General features: G+C 36.0%; 1 pseudogene across 1 annotated transcript; it reads left to right on the top strand.

The window, feature by feature from the left end:
• The first annotated feature begins 895 nt into the window (after positions 1–895).
• On the top strand, positions 896–2,181 carry LOC113619838 (lupus La protein homolog pseudogene; annotated as a pseudogene). The gene has a single exon (XR_003432553.1). The product of XR_003432553.1 is annotated as a lupus La protein homolog pseudogene (transcript).
• Positions 2,182–6,774: the final 4,593 nt, after the last annotated feature.

Raw genomic sequence — 6,774 nt, 5'->3', positions numbered from 1 at the left:
GTTTGAGAGTTGAGAGGAATTTTTTTAACCCCTTTACTCTTAATTCTTGTAAATTTGAAGAAGGACAATTTATACATGTGTCCTCTGTCATATTTTTGCATGATTTTTCAATATTAAATGCAAACCTTAAAATAATATCTGTGTTTATGGTTATGTACACAGAACTTGGAAGGTACATTTTATTTTTTCTAGAATATTATCATTAATCCAGGAACAGGAATCCCTTGTATGTGCATGAAAAGGGGTGCTTATGTCTTTCCAAAACTCACATGTTGAAACCTATATCGCCTATGTGGTGGTATTTGGAGGGGGTGCCTTTCAGAGGTGATTAGGTCATGAGGACTGAACCTTTCATAAATGGGATTAGTAACTTTATAAGAGAGATCCCTCACCCCTTCTGCCATGTGAGGACACAGTAAAAATAAGGGTCTATAAACCAGGAAGTGAGCCCACACCAGACACTGGATCTGCCAGCACCTTGATCTTGGACTTCACAGCCTCCAGAACTGTAAGAAATAAATTTTTGTTGTTTATAAACCACCCAGTCCATGGTATTCTGTTAGAGCAGCTCTAGTGGACTAAGACAAAGGGTACAGCTTATAAAGTTGGGTCTGGCAATAACTTACTTCTAAGTTTTCAGGATAGCTAGCACATTGCCAAGGCCATCATTAGTGCTCAGTTCATCTGATTGATTAATTGGTTCAGCTGATACTTACAATTGCTCCCTGAAGCTGACTAAATAAATATTAGAACACAGGGAAAGTGAGGCACAGAGAGGTTAAGTGACTTGTTTAAAATGACACAGTAAGGCCCGAAGCCCCACCCACCCTGGCTGCAAGGGTTGCCGGGACAACCCCCATCTTCTTTAGGTGCGTTGCGCAAGCCGCCAGGCGCTGGGGAGAGGAGACGTTGCTGTCGCTGTTAGTGACCTGTGGCATGTCTCTGTGGGACCGGGAACTTAAAGATAGCCAGAATGGCAGAAAATGGTGATAATGAAAAGATGGCTGCTCTGGAGGTCAAAATCTGTCATCAAATCGAGTATTATTTTGGTGACTTCAATTTGCCACGCGACAAATTTTTAAAGGAACAGATCAAACTGGATGGAGCCTGGGTACCTTTGGAGATAATGATAAAATTTAATAGGTTAAACTGACAACAGACTTTAATGTAATAGTAGAAGCATTGAGCAAATCAAAGGCGGAACTCATGGAAATAAGTGAAGATAAAACTAAAATTAGAAGATCTCCAAGCAAACCCCTCCCTGAAGTGACTGATGAGTATAAAAATGATGTAAAAACCGGATCTGTTTATATTAAAGGCTTCCCAGTTGATGCAACCCTTGATGACATAAAAGAATGGTTGGAAGATAAAGGTCAGGTACTACATATTCAGATGAAAAGAACATTGCACAAAGCATTTAAGGGATCAATATTTGCTGTATTTGATACCATTGAATCTGCTAAGTTTGTCGAGGCCCCTGGCCAGAAGTACAAAGACACAGACCTGCTAATACTTTTCAAGGAAGATTACTTTGCAAAAAAAAAAATGAAGAAAGAAAGCAAAATAAAATAGATGCTAAATTATGAGCTAAACAAGAGCAAGAAGAAAAACAAAAGTTAGCAGAAAATGCTGAAATGAAATCTCTAGAAGAAAAGATTAGCTGCTTGCTGAAATTCTCGGGGGACTTAGATGATCAGACATGTAGAGAAGATTTGCATATCCTTTTCTCAAATCATGGTGAAATAAAATGGATAGACTTTGTCAGAGGAGCCAAAGAGGGAATAATTCTGTTTAAAGAAAAAGCTAAGGAAACACTGGATAAAGCAAAAGATGCAAATAATGGTAACCTACAATTAAGGAACAAAGAGGTCACCTGGAAAGTACTAGAAGGAGATGTGGAAAAAGAAGCATTGAAAAAAATAATAGAAGATCAACAAGAATCCCTAAACAAATGGAAGTCAAAAGGTCGCAGATTTAAAGGAAAAGGAAAGGGAAATAAAGCTGCCCAGACTGGGTCTGCTAAAGGAAAAGTACAGTTTCAGGGCAAGAAAACTAAATTTGATAGTGATGATGAACATGATGAAAATGGTGCATCTAGACCAGTAAAAAGAGCACAGGAGAAGAAACAGACAAAGAAGAACCTGCATCAAAACAACAGAAAATGGTGCTGGAGACCAATAATTTAGTAAACATTTTTTATTCATTTTAATTATATTTTAAGCTGCTTTTGTCTTTGGAGGCTTTTAAAAAGAAAACCAAATGAGGTCCACTTCAATGTCCACCTGTAAGAAAGGAAAATTTTTTTTGTTGTTTAACTTGTCTTTTTTTTGTTGTTGTTATTGTTATCCAAATGAGTATTTTTTAATGTATAATTCTGTTTGTGTTCTTTCAGATTATTCAAGTATCAAAAGAAACATTCTTCCACTAAATTGCCTTTGTAATATGAGGATGTATTAGTACAAAGTAATAAAATGTATACTGCATAAAAATAAAATTAGTTTATATAAAAGAAACTTTTTTTTTAATTAAAAAAAATAAAATGACACGGTTTGCAGCAGATCTAAGACTAGAAACCTAGTTCATTTCTTTTTCACCTATTCTAGTCTTTGTAGAATTAGCATTTCACAAAGAAAAGTCTCACAGCAAAGATGAAGTAAGAAGACTGCCTGTTGGTTTTAGAAAGTCAAGGCACTCCTATGGCTTACTCAGTAGAAGTAACCCATGGTTTCTTGGGTGATGATGAGCCCTTAACTGTGTGCAGGCCCTGTGAAGAGATGATAATAATAATAGATAACACCCATGGGCATTTTCCTGAGTGTCTGGCTCTGTTGTAGGTTTTTGTATACTTTACCTCACTGTGTCCTCACAACAACTTCTCAAGGCAGGGCTCTGAGTTGGAAGACAAAAGCTGAAACTAGAATCCCTACTGAGAAATGCATTCTTCTAAAAGTATTAGACTTACCCTTTCAAAAAAGAGAAATTATAATTAAGTGTTTATGAATAGGAGAATCTCAAAGTCCTATGCTCTCCCCATTGGATGGTAAGCATGGTGCTACCAATATGACCTCATAGTATAGGAATCAAGTCTGTGCATTTTGCTTGTTGGTTTAAAATTCAGTCAGGTGACCCTGAATTTCTAGCTCAAGTCAAAATCCATAATTTTACTTGCCAATTTGGCCACCTGGATGAACCCATAGTTTCCTCATACAGAAATTTTGCAGATTGATTTTTTTTTTTTTTTACCTGTTGAACATAGCAAACCTCTTCAAAACATAGTAGCTTAAAACAACAATCATATATTTTTAGCTCAGTATCCTGCTGGTGGGTAATTTAGCTTGGGCTAAACTGGGCAGTTCTGATCTTGCTGGGATCAGCTGATTTCACTCATGTGGCTGAAGTTATCTGGCAGTTTTCGGGGGGCTGATTGGTCTAGAAGGGACTTTGCTGGTGTGGTAGACTGAATAATGCCCCCCCCCCACTACCAAGATGCTCACTTCCTGGTCCCTGGAACCTGTGAATATATTATTTTATATAGCAAAAGGGATTCTGCAGGTGTGATTAAGTGAAAGATCTAGAGATGGGGGAGTATAGTGGATTATCCAGGTGGGTCCAGTGATATCATCACAAGTGTTCTTATGAGAGGGAGATAGAGGCAGATACTTCTACAGAAGAGAAGAAGGTGATGTGATGACAGAAGCATAGATTGCAATGATGAACTTTGGAGATGGAGGAAGAGCCCATAAGACAGGGGATACAGTCAGACACTAGAAGCTGAAAAAGCCTCTCCTAAGAGCCTCAAGAAGGAACCAGAACTCCTGACACCTTGATTTTAACTTAGCAAATCTGATTTTGGACTTCTAACCTTCAGAATTATAAGAGAATATTTTTTTGTTGTTTTAAGCCACTAAATTTGTGGTAAATTTGTTATAGCAGCAAAAGGAAACTAATACAGCTGAGATAGCTGGAATGACTGGGGCCCCTCTCCAAATACATGTTCTTCCTTCCTGCCTTCCCTCCTCAATGTACATCCTACCCTCTAGCCATACTGAACTGCCAGCAGATCCTATAGCATTGCCATAAAATCTAGAAACATAGATAAGTTTTTTTTTTATTTACTTCTGAACACCCAGGCTTACTTTTTTATGGGCTACGTTAAATGTGAAGATTTATTCAGTGAAAATCAGAGGTGTAATTCATCTAAAGCAATGAATCATAGATGCATATGCAAAGATTGATGGAAGTACTTCATTAATGCACTGTATTCATTGTAATTTTGTGCAGCCCATTTAACTGCACTATTAGTAAGGAGTGCCACATAGAACGTACCATGTGATGTTTTTGAATATGCCATGTATTTTAATGTAATACCAATAATTCATTTGTAAACATTTATCTGTACCTTTGTCAATGTTTCCAGACATTATGGACACCATGTATAATGCCCGTGATGTTCCATACTTCCCTGTGTGAGATGCCCTATCCCCCCTTGATGGCTTTACTATATCCTAATTTTCCTTCAGTACTTGGATCAATTAATTTCTTTATGAAACACTTCCCTATCACTCAATCCTAGTGGCTACACTGCCATCAAACCTCCTCCTTATTCCCTTGATCTTTTGAATTTAATAAAGTGTAAAGTGAAATGTATTCTATAAAGGATTAATACAGGATACATACCTTAAGCAAAAGTTGACTTCAACATGACAGGTGCTAATATCTCAGGGAAGGTAGAAACAAGTCTAATTGAGGATAAATAAACAGAAAAGCTAGTCCTCTGAGAGTTAACCTGTCCACAAAAGGTAGATAAGTTCCTCTCAGATAATAGAGAATTACAGAAGTTAAATTATGTGCTTGAGAGAAGCAGTCAATGAAGTCTGTCAGCTGGTTAAAAATAAACCTAGAGATGTCGTCACTATAAATTTATTTTTTATCTAGGGTCTTTCCTTTCCCATTTAAAATCATTCTCAAATCTTACATTTTCTATGAAGTCTTCATCTACTAATATGCATCTCTGTTCAATGTTCACAATTATCTGTACTTTACCCATTTTTTTCTTTTTTCATAAGCATTGGGGCCAGAGTCCTGCTTTATCTCTATGATATATTCATAAAGTGCAGGGTGCATTCACAAAGCTTCATATATAATCATAATAACAATAATCTGTATTACAAATGACAGACATAGAATTGCTATTCCATACCTCAAAATCTCAAATCAGAATAAATAAATCTCTATGCATTTCATTAAAACATTTCTCTCAAATCTGGTTTGTGGAACATAGATAACAATCTGCCTATTCCTGCAATGGTTTTTTTCATTGAAAATGTGTCTAGCAATTTCTAATACGTGCTCACACAAACTTAGTTTGCATTTAGTAAATAAAGTCAGATGTTTTATAAAAACAGTGAATTGGTTTTATGTTTCATCCGCTTGATGGAATATTACATAGCCATTAAAATGATGAATGTGCAGACTATCCAGGTACATGAAAAACAATATACTGTGAGGAAAGTAATACACAGTGTGATGATATGATCCTGTCCATTGTGTGCATTGTTTGTTATATGTAAATCTTGGAAGAGGCCACAGAGCAGTATAAATAGCTGTTTTCCTAGGAAGCTACTGTATTTTTTTTCATATTTGAATTTTTTTAAAGCAAGAGTATTTAGGTTGGGATTAACATATACACACTACTATATATAAAATAGTTAACCAACAAGGACCTACTGTATAGCACAGGGAATTATACTCAATATTTTGTAATAACCTATATGGGACAAGAATCTGAAAGAGAATATGTATAACTGAATCACTGTGCTGTACACCTGAAACTAATACAACATTGTAAATCAACTATACTTCATTAAAAATACAGTATTTATTGAAATAAACTTTTACCATACCAGACATATAATTCTTATAATTTATGTTATGTCCATACAGATAAAAAGGGAAGTTTAAAGGCAGTTTCTTATCTGTAAAATGAGGACATTGGTTAAAATCATCTCTGGGCTTCCTTTGATCATTCAAAATCAGTCATTCATGACGATATTACTAGGAAGGAGGTTTTCCTCTTTATTTTCATGACTGCAAGAGGAAATTACAAACACTGTCTTTTAGAGTCAGGTGGCTTGTTTGAAATCATCCCTCCACCTCCAAATAGTCATTGAATATTTGACCTGGGAAAAGTTGCTTAGCCTTCCTAAATCTTGGTCTCTTCACCCATAAAATGGAGGTAAGAAAACTTTCCCTTATAATATTCTAGAGAGGACTAAATGAGAAAAAGCATATAAAGCAAGTGCTTTGCTCAGAACCTGGTATGTATTAAGCTTTCAATAAAAGTAGTTATCCACACATATCTTGAGGCCATACCTGATGTACCGATAATTTATTTTTTCAAAGAAAAGCCCAATGAAAGAATATGCCTAAGAATAGTACTCTGCAACATTTAGGCCATTCTCGATGAAATCTCAATCAACAGGGAGTTTCTTTTCTTTTCTTTAAAAGAAATGATTTCATATATTCAAACTTAATTCATAACGAAAGCAGGTTTTTGCATGATGCCTGTGGTAGGTGACCTTTCTGCCGACGGGGCTTTGTGATAGAGTTGCAGGTATCCTGAGAACACATTGAACATTTTGTGAATTGATTCCTTTTGGTGAAAGGCAGTGGAATTTGGGACTAAAGTCTTTAGACTAGATGAAATGTCAATCACGGTGCATTCAACATTTAAATATTTGAATAGATCACTTGTGAGCTTTGTCATTCTCTTCT

This window comes from Aethalodelphis obliquidens, unplaced genomic scaffold, assembly GCF_003676395.1.
Source record: "Aethalodelphis obliquidens isolate GAN/ISIS:26980383/991018 unplaced genomic scaffold, ASM367639v1 scaffold1, whole genome shotgun sequence".
Taxonomy (NCBI): Eukaryota; Metazoa; Chordata; class Mammalia; order Artiodactyla; family Delphinidae; genus Aethalodelphis; species Aethalodelphis obliquidens.
This window is presented reverse-complemented; position numbering and strand designations above follow the sequence as displayed.